Source organism: Nothoprocta perdicaria, unplaced genomic scaffold, assembly GCF_003342845.1.
Source record: "Nothoprocta perdicaria isolate Ctin4 unplaced genomic scaffold, notPer1 scaffold_169, whole genome shotgun sequence".
In the NCBI taxonomy this organism is placed as follows: Eukaryota; Metazoa; Chordata; class Aves; order Tinamiformes; family Tinamidae; genus Nothoprocta; species Nothoprocta perdicaria.
The window spans coordinates 532,610-552,206 of NW_020454860.1; the positions used below are offsets into that span (position 1 = coordinate 532,610).

General features: G+C 41.5%; 1 protein-coding gene across 1 annotated transcript in view; it reads right to left on the reverse strand.

The window, feature by feature from the left end:
- Positions 1 to 19,597, reverse strand: part of CMSS1 (cms1 ribosomal small subunit homolog) — a 102,860-nt gene that overhangs the window by 39,466 nt on the left and 43,797 nt on the right. The window lies entirely within an intron of this gene.

Here is a 19,597-nt window from a genome sequence, read left to right on the forward strand (position 1 = left end):
ACCCTGCATCCAGTTCATGGAAAAAAACTGCTGAGAGAAAAGTGGGGGTCAGCACATAGGGTATGGGAGAGACCGGAGCTGCGCTTTATCTAGCCCCGGTTCTGGTGACAGACTCTTAAGGCAGATCTCCTCCCATATCCTACATGGTTTCTTACAGCATGAATTCTTCATTCTAGACCCTGCTGGGAAACACAGTCTCCTCCTGCTTGATTTACTGCAAAACTGCTTATAAGAAAACAACACTGGAGCAGAGCATTACCCCCCAGGACCCCAGAGATGAGACAGGCAGTCCTTCCACATAGGGGAGATCGCTGTCCTAGCCAAAGTTACAGAAAACAGAAACCTTAAAACAATCTAAGTCTTGCAATGTAGAAAACAGCACATCCCCTAAAGTTAGGGATTTTTTGCGTCTCAGCTTGCTTTTGGCTGAAGAAAAAAAAAAGTCTCTATTATAATTAATGCCATCAGAGACCAGCATAGAAAGAAAACAGAAATTAATCCTTTGTTATTATCAGAGTAGATTTTATCCTCTTGTTTATTTTTCTGATTGAACTGATTACTTAGTTCAGCAATGGTAGGGACTGGGAGGATGCACCAAAACTGAAGCGAATGGAAGACCCTGGGGAACAATTTTGATTACAGTGGAGGTTTCAGCTGACTACATTTTAATTAATAGGAGTAATGCAGCACTCTGAATTCCCAAGTACCTCATTTCAAATTGCATACTAAAATGGCTAGTTTTAGGGCATATTTTAACAGTGTTTTAATAAGTTATTTAATGTTTCCTTTAAGTCTCAGAGGTAATCTAATTTCTTTTTGATTTTTATTATGGAAGCTTTCATTAGGCACTTGGACTATAAACCTCTAAAGTGATGTTGCTGTAAAACCAAGAATAGACTCAGAAATCAAATTCCTTTTCAATATATATGTTAATCAAAGGCACAGTAAATTTTCTAATTAGAGTGATTTCATAACTTTAATACATTTTAATTTAAAAATACAAAGACAAACCACAGTTATATTTAAAATGCTCAGCCACGAGCCTGAATAATAATAATGGTAGTTAATTAATGCTATAGGATCTACAGAGATGTAGTCAATGACAACAGAAAAGCAGGACRTGCAGAGTTCACCATACAGAGCAGTGTCTACATTAACTCCATAATTCAGGCTTAAATCAGCCATACTTTGAGGCTGACAAAACATGTGTAGTCTGAGAAATATGCAGCAAATGAGAAACTCGGTCCCAAAATATGCAATTTTTTACTAATAAATCATAAGACCTAGCAGAATGGATGTAATTTATATTTTAAAAGCACACAAGTTTGCTTCACATTCTCCTTGGCATCCACCAGTCTTCTGCTACTGGATGAAAACCTGATTGCTGAGTTGTCTAAGAATCTCCTGGTTTCTACCCAAATGCTCCCTAACTTTATCTCAAAGCACCCTTCAGAGATGGCCATGTGCTCCCAGGCTTTGCAAGGGTAGCACACAGAGAATTTTCTTCCAAAAGAGATTTAGAAAAGAGAAATTACAAAAGAAGCAGGTGAAAAATTGAAGGTCGCAACCCAACAGAGAGAGTTTAATTCTCTCGCAAGAGATGGGCAAAAAAATGTGACGATGGTAATGTTGGGAAAATTGTTGAGGACACAGACAAGAGACTCTACTTGAGAGCCAGCAAACTTTTCCGTATCTAGTCTAGAGAAAACACCTATTTTTCTACATAAAGAGGTGACTTACTTGCACTTCCAAGTCACTGTCACGTTGTTGTTGTGGATATATATATCCCCTCCTGGCAGTATTTACTCCTCCTCAGCCACCCTAGCCCTGCTTACTAAAAAAAAGGGTACCTTACTTCTGCATACAAGCAACAATACAAAAACATGATTTAAGATTCTGATAATGGATTTCTTTTGACAAGGCACTTATCTCAGCAGCCATGTTTGTTTTTTTTTTTTTTCTGTGAGTTTCTGCTAACTTGACAGCAGAAATTCTATTCTGCAGACGTCATTACCATAAGTATTACAGCAATAAGCACAGAACTATGCAAAAGCAATGACTTTCTCAGGTGTATGTAAAATCATTCCAGACTGAGAACCAGCCACTCATGTCCAGCAGTAATTGCTTGTGACACCAACACATTGAGACTTCAGAATGAAAATCTTAGAGAGTRAAAAGTGTTGAATTACTGCCTTAGCAGCAGGCATAAGGCCCAACTTTCTGATTTGCAGAACCAGGTTCTGCATAGATTTGCAAGCCTGAAGCCGATTTTTTCACACTGAGCCACCAGCCAACTGAATATTCAGCTCAGGCTTCAGAAGATCTCAAATGATGCATTTCACACCTGCTGTGCACACTACAGGTTAGTGCTGTGATCAACCCAGGACAAAACGAACAGAAGTGATTGATGTCCCTGCCTCCAGAGAAGCAGTGGAGGTGGGAAATACCCTGCTGAGAACATGTGAAAACACCAGCACTCGCACAACGGAGCCTCAAGGGATCTAGAATTTCCCTCCTAATTCTCTCGTCTTTATTCATATCTTGTCTTTTAACTGTGTCCAGGGATGAACAAAGGTAAATAATGCAGCATGTTTTACCTGGGGCTGACACTACAAGCTGCTTCAAAACTGCAAGCTTGAGCAGATCCTGCCCAGTAGCTCTAAAGAAGGCTCTGAAGAGCTCGATCCCATATAGAACAGCTCTGAATTCTCTTTGGGCTGCTACCCTAACTCCCCAGCAATAGCAAGAGCCACTCATGTGCCAAAGTCTTTCTCTATGCGATAATCAAGAAAATGAAGATAAATTTAAGAAAGGGGGGATGCCCAAGTCTGTTGCCCTCTGGCCAGAGTGATCTTTGACAGAAGTAATGTCTTCTCAGTTCCCTTTAAACTCAGACCTATGAGAAATGTGCCTTGGCAGCAGTTCAACCATAACAACCGTGTTACAGGGGATTCTACAGCTAGGTTAAAAATCCCCACTGTGGGTGATAGCAGCGGAGTCACCGAATGCAAAGAGAAAAAGCTCTTTCTGGAGCTGACCAGGCGAGCTCCTTCTGCTTAGAGAATTCCACTCTCTTGCCTTTTGCACCAAACCTACACGATATTGAATTGGTGTTTTATGAACACACGTAAATATGCTGCTGACTCCAAAATATTTCTAGGATGAGAACTCCATCCAGAAAGGAAATGGGCAGAGAAAAAGCTTCCKGAGTGGAAATATTCCATTTATTTGCTACTTTATTTTCTCATGCACCTGTTGGTGCATTTGTCCTCTCAAAATGGTCAAATCATGACCATGCCTACTAAGTAGGCCTTGCAGGGATGAAACTGTAGGTACAAATCTCTTCAAACTGTCTATGTGGCCTAACTCCTCTCTGAAGTATCCCTAGAAAACTCCATTCAGCCACTACGATAATTTTTAAGAGCAAAGAAAACACAAAGATWCAGGGCATCTGGGGGGAAACACATCTCAGAAAAGGCTGAGAAAAACTTCTCAGCCATCAACTCAACCATCTTCTCAATGAGTTTCAACAGTTTCTGATCTACTTCAGCACCACATAAAATTGGTAGCATTTTTGCAGAGCATCATTTTTCTTTCCAGMATTGAGGAAGATAAAGATTGTAGCTTTATTGCCCAGAGCAGCTTCAATAGGAGTGTAATGCACATGGTGCAAGAGACGTAGGTCAAAAGCCTCTAAGCCTATGCTCAACACAGAAAGAATTCAAGACATCTGGCAATTTTCTTTTTAAGCTCCAAATTCAAAATGGTAAGCTCAGCAAACTGAGTATTTTTCCATGTAAAAACACCCACTGTACTGGTTTGTCCATCAAGACTTCTATTAGGACATGCTACAGGAAGCTCATAGGAACTGTGTTCTGCTATGCAAGCGGCGTATCTTAACAGCTCCTTCAGCTGCACTCCTGTGTTGAATTATGGGGTCACCTTTCACAGGGAGTTTTAAAGTGTGTGGAGCCAGTATTTGGACACAACCAGTAGCCCATAGATCTGGCTGCTGCTTTTCAACACAGTCCATTGCAAGGTGCGAGCAACTCATCTGCAGAAGCAAACAGGAGTCAGTGTGAAACGGTGTCAGACGGTTTGTCTCATTCCTATCAAGAGGCCCAGAACAGGCAGCTGCTCCTCCTCATGAGGAGTGCTTGCTGTGGCATCCCAAGTGACTAGCCTCTGTTCCCCATGAAGCTTTACGTTATTAATCTTATCTGAAGCAGACAGTGCTGACGCCCAGCTTCCTCAGTGTCTGGAAGAATACCAGCTGTCTCAAACTCAGCCCAAGGATATGGAGYGAATGCATCTCCATGCATCATGGGGAAACACATCCTAAAACTTATCAGGATCTAGAATCACTCTCCTTTTATTTTGCCTATGCACTATCAAAGCAAGTGCCCAGATTCATACTCTGCTCCATGTCTCTACATCCTCAGGCATGGGAGACATTAAGTATGAAAGAACTGTGTCTCTTCCTCTCAGGAATGACATGGACCCAATGCTCCATCCATCCGTTTATCACAAAGGGCTAACTGCAAGACTATCAGACTACCAGAAAGAGAAGACCAAATGAYAAGGCAGCACACCTCTCAAAGCATTGGGATGCACTCTCTGAAGAAAATCACACAAGAAAATTCCTTTGCTTTTACCTCTTTAAAATCCTTCATGGGCTGGGTTTTAGGACTCAGCAATCTCTCTATGCTCCTGTTCCTTTTTCGTCATCAGCCTTGGACCATTACAATGAATAAATACCACAGTGTTGCTAGCATGAAGGAGAAAAAATTTATTTCCACAGAAAGGCAAGCGTTCTGAGGAAGAATTTGCTACCTGAACTTATGATTTAGTCTTTGAAGCTAGGTAAGACTTGTATTCATCAGCCCTTCTCTGTAGTGTTCRCATTGCAGTGGATGGCAAACTAAACAAAAAACAGGAAGAAATGAGTCTTCACTGACATGCAGATCTTCCAAAGCTTCAAACAGCCTAAAATGAGATTTAATAATCACATAGACGCAGCATACACTGGTGCAATAAAACACATGTCTGGAAAAATGGATTAAACCCTTGAAAATCAAAGAATACTGAGCACTGTAGTTAATTTTGCACCAGAAATTGGTTTCTGGACCCATTTTGCATTTCAGGATGTAGCCCAGCATCCAACAATGAGTGGCATTTATGAATGCTCGCATCATCAAGACACATGCATCCTGCATGTGCTATCTTCCACCCACCAAGAAAAACAGAGATTTATGTTCTGGAAACATTGCATATGGGGATGAACTATTTTTAAAAAGAGTGAAAACAAAGCCTGTTTGGAAAGAAACTTTTTACTCCAGAGGGGAAAAAAAATTCCAAACAATTTTTGATCTACTCAGTCAAGTCAGATCAAGGACTTTGCTAACCAGTGGGAAAGTGCTCTACAATTTGAAGCATTACAGTCAAGCTGATATAAGGTAATTAAAAAAATCTGAATTCCTACCATGCAATGATTTTTACTGTAAAACACTGTGCTCAGATCAAATGAAACAGCATCGTTCATTACTATTGAATATATACTAATTCTACTCACTATTTCCCACAAGTTTACAACACTAATAACTCCAGATTTGTGTCATTAATCTCTAGAATTATTGACCAACTACCAATAACAGTGCAGTAGGTGGTGATTAAAACACTAGAAAGGGCCCATAACACAGAAGCTATTGCCTTTGTGTGACTTGACAAATSCATCTCCTTTTACAACACACGATTCTCCCATAAATGCTGTTTTTTGAACATATTAATGTAATAATATGCTCCCAAGGATTTTTTTTTAATTCATAATTATAATGAAATGCGATCGCTGAATAGTATCACCCTCAGCCACTTACATCATCAAAASAAAGTTATATCATTAGTTTTACTTTCTACAGCCCATCTTTGGCAAAGTCAGTCATCTGTTCCCTCATACTATTTAGGAAGTGAAATGAGCAGATCRATCCATTTGTTTCCTCTCCTCTGGAAATGAGGTCCTGGTTATGTTGCATGAAGTCCTGYGCTAAATCACAGTATGTAATTACCTGAACAAGTCATGATTTCCAGGTACATGGCTGAAAAATTTTATACTTCCATGCTCAAATTCCACAATGCAAACTTATTCATATTCATTTACCCAGCAAGCAGATGGGGAGGGTATTTGATTAGACCTGCTGAAAGATCTTCATCTTCACAGCAAAGGAAGGCTAGATAAAGATGCATAACCCATCAAGTTAGATAATTGTCTAAAGGCATTCCCACACTTGTATCTAGGTATGACCCTCAAAGTCATTAGTAAAATACTGTTATTAAGCTACATCCACCATGTTTTCTTCACAAGGCTTATATTCCTCCGTTACTACATTTCCAATTAAGAAAGACTCCTCAAGAGTCTAATGTCTCACACACCAACTAACAGTAAGAGCCAAGATCTGCCCACATATACAGGACAGAATGTGRCTCAGACATGCACTGAATAGAGTTTGATTTTGCTTACATTGGACACAGTATTTATTCAAGCAAAAGCACAAGAGGAGTATATTAAAAAACAACACACACACACAACTTGGCACATTGAACGAAAATTACGGTCATGTCTCCCATGTTTGAAATGTTGACAAAAGAGTTCAGAGTCGCTGCCAAGCTTATTGTCATCCTGAATATATATGGGCTGTTCAGACACCAGGCACAAGATTTAAAGACTAAAACAACATTTTGTTTTGTACAGAAATGTTAATATATCTAAAATTAAACAAGTTGTTTGTCGTCCCCCTCCCCTTTTTCTAAACCAACCACCATTCAGCACATGCTTGTTTTAATACGCATCTTTCAGGAGCCTTTTAATCAATCACAGCAATTTGTAAACCATTTCAAAAATAAATATTTAGAGGTCATGTAAGCAATGAACTCAAAGAATGGCTTAGATCCAGGCATTGTGTAGACTGAATGATGTGATCCTCCAGACATTTTTCTGCCCGTGCAGTGCCATCAAAGAATTTTATTGTTTTAARCAACATGACCAAAATTAAGGGAAAAAAGAGCGATAGGAAGAATTGAGAACCATTAAGGGAGACAGGAGAATGAAAGAGGGGTCATACCACACTACTCAAACGTAAGCAGCAACAGATTAGGAGTGAGATAAGAAACAAGGTCAAAGCAGCAGTGGCGGCCACATCTTTTCTTGGAAAGAGCTTAAGAACTAAATTAACACAAAAAATAACCTCATGTTTATCATGAGATATCAGCTATGTTCTGCCTTGTTTTCTCCTCCCTAGGCTAAACAGGATTTTTAACAAGATGACTTTTCTAAATTACCTATTTGGGCATTGAAGTGCTTAAGGAAAGAGGTGGAGGCTCAGCTGCTGCTCCAAGATGAAGTGCAGCTGGCAAGCACTCAGCTCCATTAATTATCTTTTCTTGACCAAAAATCTTTCTCGAGGGCAAGGAAAATGGTAAGAAGAAAATGGCATCTCACCTCTCGGGGTTACCTGTGAAATGGTCCAGGATGTTGGACAGCAAATCCACCCTGAGCCTTTTCCCTCAACCTCCTTTGGAACACCATGTTTGGGGCATGCCCTCAACACTCCTCCTTTGGGAAACCATCTTTCATCTTAGACTCCAGAAGAGATCTGTTTTTTTGAACTCCTACTGACTTGGGAAAGTTCTGTCTCTCATGTAGCTCAGCAAGAACACCCTGGATTCCTTCTTTGGAAAATCATGCAGAAGGACTTCTTTTCTTGCCTCATCACCAACCATGTCCAGATCTCCATACCACTTTGCAGCAATATACTTCACTGTGTGCCTCTGCTAAATTAGTTGCAGACATTTCTGCAGTAAATCTTTCCTTAACTGGGTGCTTTATAAAATGAAGTGGAAAAGTCTACTTCACAGGCTCCACAGGAGGCACAAGAAATGGCATGAAGCCACCCAGCCCGAGACCATGTCCCCTGGAGAGTTCTGTGGCACTGCTCTGTCACATCTCAATTTTCAAACTGCATCCACTCAGCTGAAAGGATGCTTAAAATCGAGTTTTCTGGGGACAATGAAAATCTTATTTCATTCTTTACTCGTTATTCAACCATGGCTGAAACCTTCCCTTCTCTGAATAGCTCCCCCTCCCACAAAGGCTGCTACAAGTGGGGAAATTTAAGCCTCAAAGGGGAAATTTAAGCCTCTAAAGGGGCTGTGTAAGAGAAGGGAAGGGACACTGTTATTAGCTCTCCGATAGTGCCGCTGCTAACACAATTATGTCTTCCTGTTCAGTCCACTTTCACATGGGGAGGTTGCTGTGTCAGTAAATAGCACAGTATTTTATCATCAAAACTATAAACCTCTTCTTAGAAGTGGCAAACATATGAACATCAGATGTAAAAGCAGAATTCCTGCTCCAAGTGACCAGAGATTCTGCTGTGACCAGAGATTAGATCCAGTTTTGGGACGGCGTGACTCGGGCCAGCACATTGGAATTCAGGCTCTTTTGAGGAAATGTCATTCCAAACTCATACCTGTACATTTGGTGGCCTCTTCTTTTCTCAGGTTTATCTTTATAGTTGCAAAGCTTGTTTGCTATTCCTGCTAATGAGTACTATGAGTTAAAATGGAAGACATTAAAACCTTAATACTTCATGCTGGGTTTAAGACTGAGATTCAGAAAACTCATGAAAGCTAGAATGCTCAAGTTCTGGTTTAGCACTACAGATAAGGTTCTTTTTCTGGCACCTTCTGTATCTGCATTAAAAAGATACTCTGAAATTTATCAAATAAAGAAAAAAAAAMCTTCTATACAAGTAGAGTGAGTTTTCAGAGGATAGTTATTATTTCTATTGCAAAATGAATAAGCTGAAGCACAGGATGCCAAGAGGATTTGCCTTGGATCACAAACCCCGTTGATGGCAACCCCCGGAACAGAATGCAACTCTCATTTTTATGGTATAGCAGCAATAAGATCGCATGTGGCTTTTCCGCATGTGAGCTTATATATATATATATACTTAGAAGTATATGCTTCTAAGTCTCCTTACTTTTCACACATGGATTATGCAGGGCTGAAGTAGGCTTCTCCAACTCCTAGAAAGTGTTACTCGTTACTGCTCGTTATTGCCTCGTACTGCAATCAAACCGTGGAGTAGCCAGACTGAGCTCCATTTCCATCCCAAGGCTTCACACTTGTAACTGGCATGCATCTCCTATGCACTGAAAACGTCTTGTGGTTAAATAAGGCAGCCCCGCGCCCAAGTACTGCTCATGAGCGGCCTCCCCWCAGCACCTGCTGCACTAAGTGGCTCAAGGCTAAGCCTGTGTGACAGGGCAAAGCCATAAAAATATATAGCCACTGTGCATTCCCCTGGCRCACTAGCAGCCCCCAGCCAGTGAAGCTCAAACTGGCAGGGAATCGTCACCGCTGTGCTTTTACTCTGTGCCTCCTACGTGCTAGACCCTGTTTTTCAGCATGTTGTAGGCAGCTGCTTCGCCCACAGACAGCCCAATGACACAGTCAGAGCAATATGTTGTCCCCGACATCTCACAGCTCGTGCTTTTAAAGCTTTGCTTCCTAGGAAATGGGGCTTACATGATCACAGGAGCTACATGGGTGTATCCTGTAGATCCCTTTTTTTTTTTTTTTTTTTTTTTTAAGGAGAGGCCAAAGTAATTGAACGAATATTTGGTGAAAGGCTGCAGGATCTTCATTCTTGCAAGTTTTCCCAAGTTTTGGGGAAAAAAAATGCAGCAGAGGGAAGAGATGCTATAATCATCCTCACAGAAGGAGAGCTGACATGTGAGATCACATTCTCTCATATCCCAGGGAGAGGGAGGAATCCCAACAAATTCCTCAACCATGGGAAAAAAAATCAGCTGAGACTCGCAGTCAACCACTGGACACAAATTTATAGGAAAATAGGCATGCTTAGCCTGAGCACTCAGACAACGACTAATCTGGCTAAGCAATCTTTGTAAGACATACTCATTTGAATAATTTATTTCCTTCTTTCTTCTAAGAAACCTTTCCCAGTGCTGGAACAGGAGGGAGCAAACCTGTGGAAGCCCATAGATTTGCTAGCACAGAAAGTATAATTACAAAAGCAGTTTTTGTATGCTCCGAACCAAAAAAATAACAAAAAAAAAGGCAGTGACAGGATTCTCATGACATCCCTTTTCTGAGATCAGCCCCTTCGCTGCTTTTGCCCGTTTTACCCCAATGGACAGACCTGGCACGGACTCATGCCCTGTCCTGCTAAGCCTGCTCACGACGCGCCAGCGCGAGCCGCTCACCTGGCAGCGCTACAGGCGGCCGTGGGAAGCAGGCAGTGACCTTTGCAGCCAGCAAARCTGCCGCAGGAAAACAGTGCTTGAGCGAAGCTTATCACGCAACGGAAAACTTCCCTGCTGGCCCAACAGCGAAAGGGGAGGCTGTTTCCCACCAGCAGTTTACTATATGAGGATGTGTCATGAGTACAAAACTCAGATAAGGAAACTTGGGCTTCCAGGCAGGCTGCTCCAGTTGTCACAGCACCCTGCAAAGCCTCGTATTCAGTTCCCTGAAGAGCTCAGGCTTGGCCAGGCATGTATGAGGTTGCCTTCTGTAACAGTGCTCCTCTTAAGAGTTAGGAATTTAGCCACCTAGGCAGCACTTGGGACATTGAAAACAYATGACAGAGGGTAGGACACTCAGATGTATCATTGCTCTGTGCAGAACATCTCACAGGTCGGTGAGAAGAGTTTTGCTGCACTCTTTTTCCCTCTTGATCCTTCATCCTCCAAGAAAAAAATAGGTAGGATGGATGGCAGGAGCTCTGTGGTCTTCATACAGCACCCGCCTCCCAGCTACCTCCTGTGCATCAACTGTAGGTACCTAATACTCCTCTTTTTGTGTTTTTAAACAAGACAGCATCTTTTCTTTCTCCTCCTGCAAATCTTTGAATGCTGTCTTTTCAAAAGTAGAAGTTACCAATTTTTATATAATTCCACTTACCCCACTTAAGTACACACATACACATACTACCTCCTGCCTTTCTCACAGTATTCTCCTGCAGTTCTTTTTTGCCAGCAATGAAATACATCAACAGTGCCAAAAAAGTGAAATAGCTATTATCAATGTAAGGGATATAACTAAAAATATGCCCATACACTCCAGCTCTCCATGAACCAATCAATATTGGTCATCACTTTGACAGGACTTATCCCATGTGTTTTCTAGTTTCCCAGGTAATGATCTGACAAGAACTTCAAGCTGACGTTGTGCAACCAGTATAGGAGAGGTCACAGAACTGGCAATAACAAAGTGTTTGAGAGCCAGCAACGGGGAGAGGAAGTTCACAGTCTTGATGGCAACACATTATTATAAATATATGCTTCTCTCCTCAAAGAGTCCAGCATACAAGAAAGGCTTAGAAGCAGATACTTCACAGTATGGTCTCCCAGACTGCCTGATCTGGTTACTTTAGAACAGAGTGGATTGCCTTCGTTGCTCTGCAATTGGTATCTGCTATCTAGAGAAGGGAGCAGCTCCTCCACCTCTGGAGGATACATCATTTCTGTTGTGCTGTGTGCAACAGTTGTACTGTCCACTTTTGTAGGATACAACTGTTCCTGTGTCTTTGGGAAACCTCACTAGTCATTCAGAGAAAGACCTCAGTTCAATCTTCTTGCCCTGCTTTTCATTTGCCTCAAGTCAATAACCATTCTAAGAGTTTGGGGTGAACATTTACTATTTCCCTCTTGTACAAGGCTTTGGGCATCTCTTCTACCCCCAAAACAGCCACTGCAATGTGCAAGCCATTCAAGTGACAGGTCTGTGTCATGATGGATTTATGCTCCAGTGGAGCTGCCCGACAGCCTGTCCCCCTGACGTGGGAAGGAGTGGGCCAGCAGGACTCCCCTGTGAGGCAATGGCATGGGGGCAAGAACGTTTCTGCCCACCAGTATCAAGAGTTTGAAAGGCTGGAGCTTAACATAGAGAAAGGTATGGGTTACAACAGATTTTTCTAAGGAAAAGCTTCACTCATGCTCTCCTGCATGGCAAAGTGAGAACCCTGGCTGGGAAGATTCACAAAAAAATTATCTTTGCCAAGGAAAACTTGGTTAGCAGAACATAGAAAATACATGAGGAATAAAAAGGAGCAGGAAAATAGCTTTTAAATGTCAGTTTAAATGCAGACTGGTTCTTCCTTCTCAGTAATACCTTTTGTGGCTGCTCCTCTTAGCGAGGTCTTGCAGATGTGACATTACAGGCCTGTTCTTCAGCGTTTCTCCAAAACCCCTGGCTATTGAGCAAGCCTGCCAATCAGGCACCTTTCCCTGCTTGCACACAAACCCAAGGCAAGTAACCTGAGGAGACATTAGCAACTCAGCGCTCACCGCAATTTCATGTCGTGGTCTGACCAAGTGGCACGAGCACTTAACCGCTGCCTTTAACAGCGGCACGCTGCGCGCACTAATCCCTCACTGATATTTCATGTCAGCTCCCATTGCGAACGGCACAGCCAGCCATGGATTTTGGCTTCGCACACCGACTCCGTTGCGCTTTTTGGAGCGGGGAAGGTTATTGTTCCTGCCTAAATTACATAATGCTCCAGCCTACAGCCTGCCAACCTTCTCGGAACTGGGCCTCCCCGCTACTAGCAATCTTCAGCCAGGACTGCCTGAAACACCCAAAAGTTCCCTTCAGAAACACTGCTGGAGCTGATGTCATTTACAGGTTACCTGGCTGCGATGAGCAAACTTGCTAGCAGCCAAACACAACACAACAGCGCAACTTTAAAAGAAGTGCTCAGGGCWTGGTTTTCCCAACTCAGGTTAATGCAAACGCACCACGGCCACCACTGTATCCTGGGGTACAGGAGACATTACTCAAGGAAAACGATTGCCACACTCAGATGATGGAAATATTCTCTCTGAAAACTGCCCTGTGCTGAAAACTGTGTCGGAATGTCAACTTTGCTATTTCCCCTACTCTCAAGTGTTTTTTCATGGCACTGAAGATTTTGTGATTATCTCTTTAAAATTAATTATTGTGGTCAAGCTTCCCAGGGCTCTATTTTTGTAACTAAGAGCTTAAGAAGTATAAAAATTAATTTGAATAAAATCTTGGTGGGGGGAGATGGAGGGAAGAACAACAACTATCCAAACTACCCATGTCATCTTTTCCTCCCAAACAAGAATGCTTTTTTTCCTGGTATCTCTCTGACTCTCTCCACATCCTTCTTGCTCGAAAAATATGACTGCAGAAAGGGATAAGTTAACAAATTAGAACTTCATTAACTACACGCCACAAAGAACTTTCCCTACTAGGTATTGATATCATGGGTTGACAACACTAGCTGTAGGCAGAATAACTCAGTCATCTGAGGTAGTAACAAGAGTGTTGTTTTAGAAATGCTATTTAAGAAAAATTACTACAGAGACAACCACTCTTGATGGGTATGTGAATAAACTAATATCAACACTGAATAACACAGTTACCTGAAGACATGACATTGCACAGCCTCACTTGTAAAAGAAAGTCAGTTATTTCTTTCCAACTGATATCTGAAAGTCGCAGATAACAACAATAATATTCAAGAGAAAAAGAATATTCAAAAGGAGGAGGAAAAWTCGTAGTTCAAAAATTAGACAGTAATGTTATTACTGTTACTATTTTTTAATTGGAAGTGCAGTCAGAACACATTCTCTTAGTGACACATATTTTAAGCAGTCATTATTCAGTATCATGTCAAATCAACACACTGCAAAACATTAACTTCCACCTCAGGTTCATCCTGCTATCCCACCCTCCGGATACTCTTTCCAAAAAAACACTATATTTAATYCCTGTGTTTATAAACCAGATAATATGAATGCTTTTGCATTCCACCTTAGGGAACTACACAGTACTTTGAAAATCTCTAAGGAACTCTGGCTGGGATAATATTTTAGACTTTAGTCCCTAAAGCAACATTTCTCAAATGACCTCAGGCTTGAAGTTACCTGTCTAAGCTCTGTAAGAGCTGCTCAGATGTGTTGTTGCTGGCATCTTATCAAGTTCTTTTAAAACACAGTTAAATTTGCAATAAAGWGAGAACAATGAGGTCCACAAAAGAAAAAGATTTTAAAAGGTTACTCCCAGAAAAAAAGAAGGGAATCCTGCATATAAGCATGAGCGACATAAAGAGTGTCTAAATGTCCTCTTTTCTCACAGATTGCAGGGTGTGTTTCCCAGCTCTTATGCTCCTCAAAGTACTGCATGTCTTTCCTGCTGTGTCAAGATATCATTGATCAAGGCCCAAAATACACATCAGTATGCCACCTGCCAAAGGTGTTTCAAATTCTGCCTGATCCGCAAAGAAAAGGTTCCTTACCATTATCACAGAGTGCAAAAAGTCACTTAATGCCCCAGAGTAGGAAGGCTGCATCTCTGCAATATCGCCTTCCTCCCACCATCGAGCCATGAGCTCCAGGTGAACGACACGGGTCTCTGGGCTGTCTCCATCTTTCAATACTGGCTTTGAACCAAGAATGTTACCATTGAAGAACAAGTGCGGAAGGGCTGAATCCCAAGATAAGTAAGAAGCAGAGCTGACCTCATAAGCTGTTCCCTAAGGCATACCATTGGGATTGCATTAGGTTCCTGGAAACCTTATATGAAAAACAGACATTGAAGTTTTACCATTCAGAGGCAGGAAGTAAACAATGTTTAGTAGCAATTAAATATGCTTATTATTCAAAGAAATTTAAAACACAAAACCCTTGTACATATCACGGGGTTAAAAGGATACTTAGATCCTTAGGAAGGATACTTAGGAAGGATACTTAGATACTTAGGAAGAGGTCATGGCAAAAGTGAAACTTGCAGCTTACGTAGACGTGCATACTTGTGAACATTTGCAGAGAACTTCATGTTTTTCTAATATTTTTCAAGAAACATGGTTACTACATTATAAGATGATTACAGAAGCCCTTAGATTGGTTTAGATCAACTCCAAGATTAAGCGCAGAGAGAAAATAACAACAACAAAAAATCTCCAAAAACAAAATAATCTACAGMATCGGGAAGAGAATTCAGTGACTGATGAGTCTTTTGAAACTCCTCCCATCCTATCAAAACACTCTGATGAGGACAAGCCTCCTTGGTTTCTTCCTTTATACAGGGAAGAAATTTATRCTGGATTTAAAGTGTATGCTTTAACATTAACGTTCTCTAATACTGAAGATTACCTTTCTACTTTAATATGCCACAGACTATCACAGGAAACTGACTGGAAAAAAGGAAGGTTGGAAAAACATAAACAATGAAACAATCAGATAAGATACATGGTGGGCCTATCACTGCAGGAAGCCATGATCATTTACTCTTCATTTCTTTACTTTTTCTCCAGCAGATATGGATCTCAAGGACAAGTATCCTTGGACCTTAGAACATGGCCTAAGCTGAAGTGTTGAGAACCACTCTGTGCACTCCAATGCACAGCATTTGTGCATTGCTCATGCACACGTACAGCAAACTGGCAATTCGTAACACATGCAATATGAGCACTGTATAGGTCTCCACACCAATTTGATTGCTGAGAAGTTCACTAATTACTGAATTACTGGGAGCCTGAATTACTGGGTTCATAAAAATACAGAATTCTGAGAAAAAGCTGATGGAGACTGCAAAAATTCTCAAATGACACCTACACCTTTGGAGAGTTGAGAATCTAGCAGGTCTGAGTCCAAACATTACAAAACAAAAACATCCAYATTCAGTTCTACAAGAGGACAGGCAGCAAACCCCAAAGCATTATAAGGTTAGTCAGCTGTCCCTGGCTTTGTAAGTCTAAATAGAATTGGTATAAATCCAGACTAAACTGAGGTTCTGAATATTTAGGATACTAAAAGTTGTTTTAATCTTATGTTCTAATATCCTAAGAGGCATATATAAAACACAACAAAAAATATTAGCAATAAGGTTTAGGGACTGTGATTTCACATCAGAATGAATAAAGAACAACTTCAATTGTAGTCTAYGAAATTATATTCCCTACCATGAGATCACAATACGGCACTCACAAAATACCTTAAATCTTAAAATCCCCAGATACGACGGCTGTGGCCAAGGCCTATATTAGCCACATGTGTATTGTCCTGAAAGGAGGTTTCAATTATTTTTACAGTGAGATAATGTTCCCCTGACTATCTTAAAGTCTTAGTAGCACATAACAATTAAATTTCATTCTTGAGAAGACATAAGCAAACATCTGCAGCTTTGAATCTATACAAAAATTAGCCATTTTTCCATCTTCTTTATGAGAACAGTGACATCTCCCTGACTTTTCCACAACACTGACAGACAAGAATTTGAAGAGAGAGCAGAGGGAAGTCTTCTCTGAGGCCAAGTGCAAACTGGAAGTTTTACACTTTGCCAGCTGCAAGAAAAATGGGAAACAAAACACTTCAATCTGTAATAAAGTATCAGCTAACATACTTAGCAGAAGGAAAGCCACTCTTCACCAGCCAAATCTGCCGTTCGCTCTGTGAACTAAAAATATATTTGCAGAGGTTTGTTAATATGGTTGACCTCAAAATTTGGAACCATCTTCCTTCCAGATGCAAAATAGCTCAAAATCATGTTTTCAGGGAAGGATCCAAAAGCCCCTTTACCTTCTATTCTCCACAGAATTTAATCACCCAAGCATTATTGAACATGTCCAGTCCTACAAACTAAAGAAACACTCTTATTCCTACTTTTGGATAAAAAAGTGAAGCAGAGTGTTCCGTGATTTCCAGGTTATACTTTACAATATCGTTGTGCAAAGTTTAGCACACTGCATAATGCCAAAATTGATCTTACCCAGTACTGCTCTCCTATAWTTGATCCTAAACCAATTAGAGGAAAAGAAACAGAACAGTCATCTGGGCTGCAAGCAAATACAGATTTTTCTTTTGTCCTGCCCCCTTTTCTTAACATGAAGTAAAAGAAGAGATTATACATATTTAGCAATAAGTAAAAGTACAGAAAAGATAGTAGGAATGTAACTATATAAAAAAGCTCCTTAAAGCTTGTTTTGTCAAGAGAAAACACAGGGAGCCGACATATGTTGACCAGCTCCATTACTACAAGTCAAGCCAACTGCTTACCTCAGCTGGCTAATCCAAACTGCAATTTGATTTGTTTGTGCTAGAAATTGAAGAAGAGTTGCTTGATATTCTTTTTCTTGTAGTTAAAAAAAAAAAAAAAGTTATTGTCCAGTAACAAAGGATTTCTTGGAACATGTCATCTCAATGTTTATTATGCCACAGCTGCATGTAGGAGTAGACATTCAAAACAATTTCATTTTTGGCCTAACAGTATCATGGACAGTACCTTAATGTCTGTCCTGTCCTTCACTATGTTATCTATTTACTCCAGAGTAACACTAGTCACTCTAAATTTTAGAATCTCCTTATTTTTTTAGCATGACCCTATGACAAGCAGATAGGAGGGTTAGTTATGTTTGTGCATATGGAAAATAACCTCCAGTTATTGAAGAATAACATAGCTTCCCCTATGAGAGGTTCCCTACTAGGAGAACCTCATTAGTACATCCTTCCTTTACCTGGCTCCCCTGAGATAGGATCTCCAACTATCCAGCAGTACATGGACTGCAGAGTCACCCTGCAGCAACAATGGAATTCCATCTGGTCCCCTTTCCACCAGTGCTCAGCAAGAGATGGGGAAGTCAYTGGCTGCTCTGTAGACACTGGGACTGGGAATATTCATTTTGAGAGGTTACTGAAGGACATGTGTCTCAGTCACCATCAGCAGCTCTAGCCTAGCGCACTGATCACAATGTACAAATGACAAGTCTGCCAGTGAGCCCACCCCTGAGCTAAGTCAGTGGTACACCAGGGCCTTTTGAACATGGAAACGCAGAGCAATGGGTTCATCACAACCTGAACTCCCAGCGAAGGGGAAAGTGCCACCAGAGATGGTGACATGTCTCCAGAAAGGATRCCAGAGCCTGAGGAGGGAGGAAGGGAGCAATCCAGCACAGCTCCACTTCCCAGCCTGATGTGAGACTCTAATTGCCTCAGGACACTGCTTTTCCTGCTTAATAGAGATATCTGTACTAGAAAACAAGCTTTCAAGTACTGACTGGGCTCTCTTGAAAGACAGGGAAGAGTCACAGTGGAAACAGGCCCTGCCTGACTGGTGCACATGGAGAATAAGGTGGATCTGAGCAAGGTTAAGGGAGATACAGATGTGTGGGATGATCTATAAGGAACAAAATAACTGCTCCAAAAACCCTGCCCTAATCCAGTGAGTCACTAGGGTGAAAAAAAAACAAGTAAATCAAAACAGTAGCACTGCCCTTTTCTTTATGAGGTGGGAGCCACTGCCTGGCTCTCGTTGGCCTTGCTGGGGATCCCTCATTAGTCACCATGGTCCATGGTGAAACAGAGGTGCTTCCTCTGAATGGGCAAACCACAGTGTTGTAACAGATTCCTTTGAGATGGAGAGCTGTGAAGCCATCTCCTGCCACAAGAAAGATAAAATCATCTGATGCCACCAACCAGAATTTCCATTTGTGACTGGAGAGGCTCAGTCAATGCCAGCCTGATCACTTGTGGTCAAACATGAAAAGGCTCCAATAACCTCGAGCAAAGGGCAACAAATTCCCAGAGCATCCTGCCTTGCCAAGGCGGACGAGCGGAGCTGAGCCGGAGAGGGCAGGCTGCCTACGGGAGGAGGGCAGAGGAAGAGGAAGGAGGTGTGTGGGCTCTGCCTTCGCTGCCACTGCTGCCTCCCAGCCTACCCAGTTCAAATGGCAGCATGCACACGCACCAAACAAGACCTTGCACACAAGCAACCACACTAGCGAGCAGAGTTTTTTTCCCTAGCAGATGTAGTTTAGCACTGAAGCTGTTTGATKGCTACCAAATTTGAAAGACTAGCTAGCCTGTTAGGCCTAATTCCTATGTCACGGTGATCTTACCGTGAAAGAGACTGAAGATACCATGCACAGGGATACAAAGGGTTGAATTTTCTGTAGCTTTTTTTTTCTTGTGGTCACCCTTGACATTAATCCAATACATACTATCTTTAAAATCACAATAGTCCCACATACATATGTATAATAATCTGGCAGATTTTCTACTCAATGGTTCATTTTTTCCCCTTGAGGAGTTACAATCTGGGAAACTTCTATAAGCTGGGCTTAGCTAGTGAGCACTGCTTGCAAGCCCTGAGCTATGGTTTGCATTCCAGGCAAAGAAWCTCCTGGAAAGCCGGCACACATTTTTAATTTAAAAGGAAATTCAAGACGTCCTCGCCTTGACTCTCTAAATAATTCTCTGGCTTTCTTGATGTATGGGTGTATACACAAAATCATTAGGAAGCAATAGCTTTATCCTAGACCTAAAACTACACTTCGGAGCCGGGTGGCAGGGGAGAGGAGAAATGGGGAGAGTTACAAATCATGCAGTCATTAGGAACATGAGACAGCTGAAAGGCAAAATGAAAACAGGTGGACTAAATTTTTCTATTGCTCCCGATGAAGGAACCACGCGCAGTTACACAGAAGTGAAGCACCAAGACAGCCGTTACCTCTTGGCGCAACGGCACTGCACAATGCAGTTGCATTAA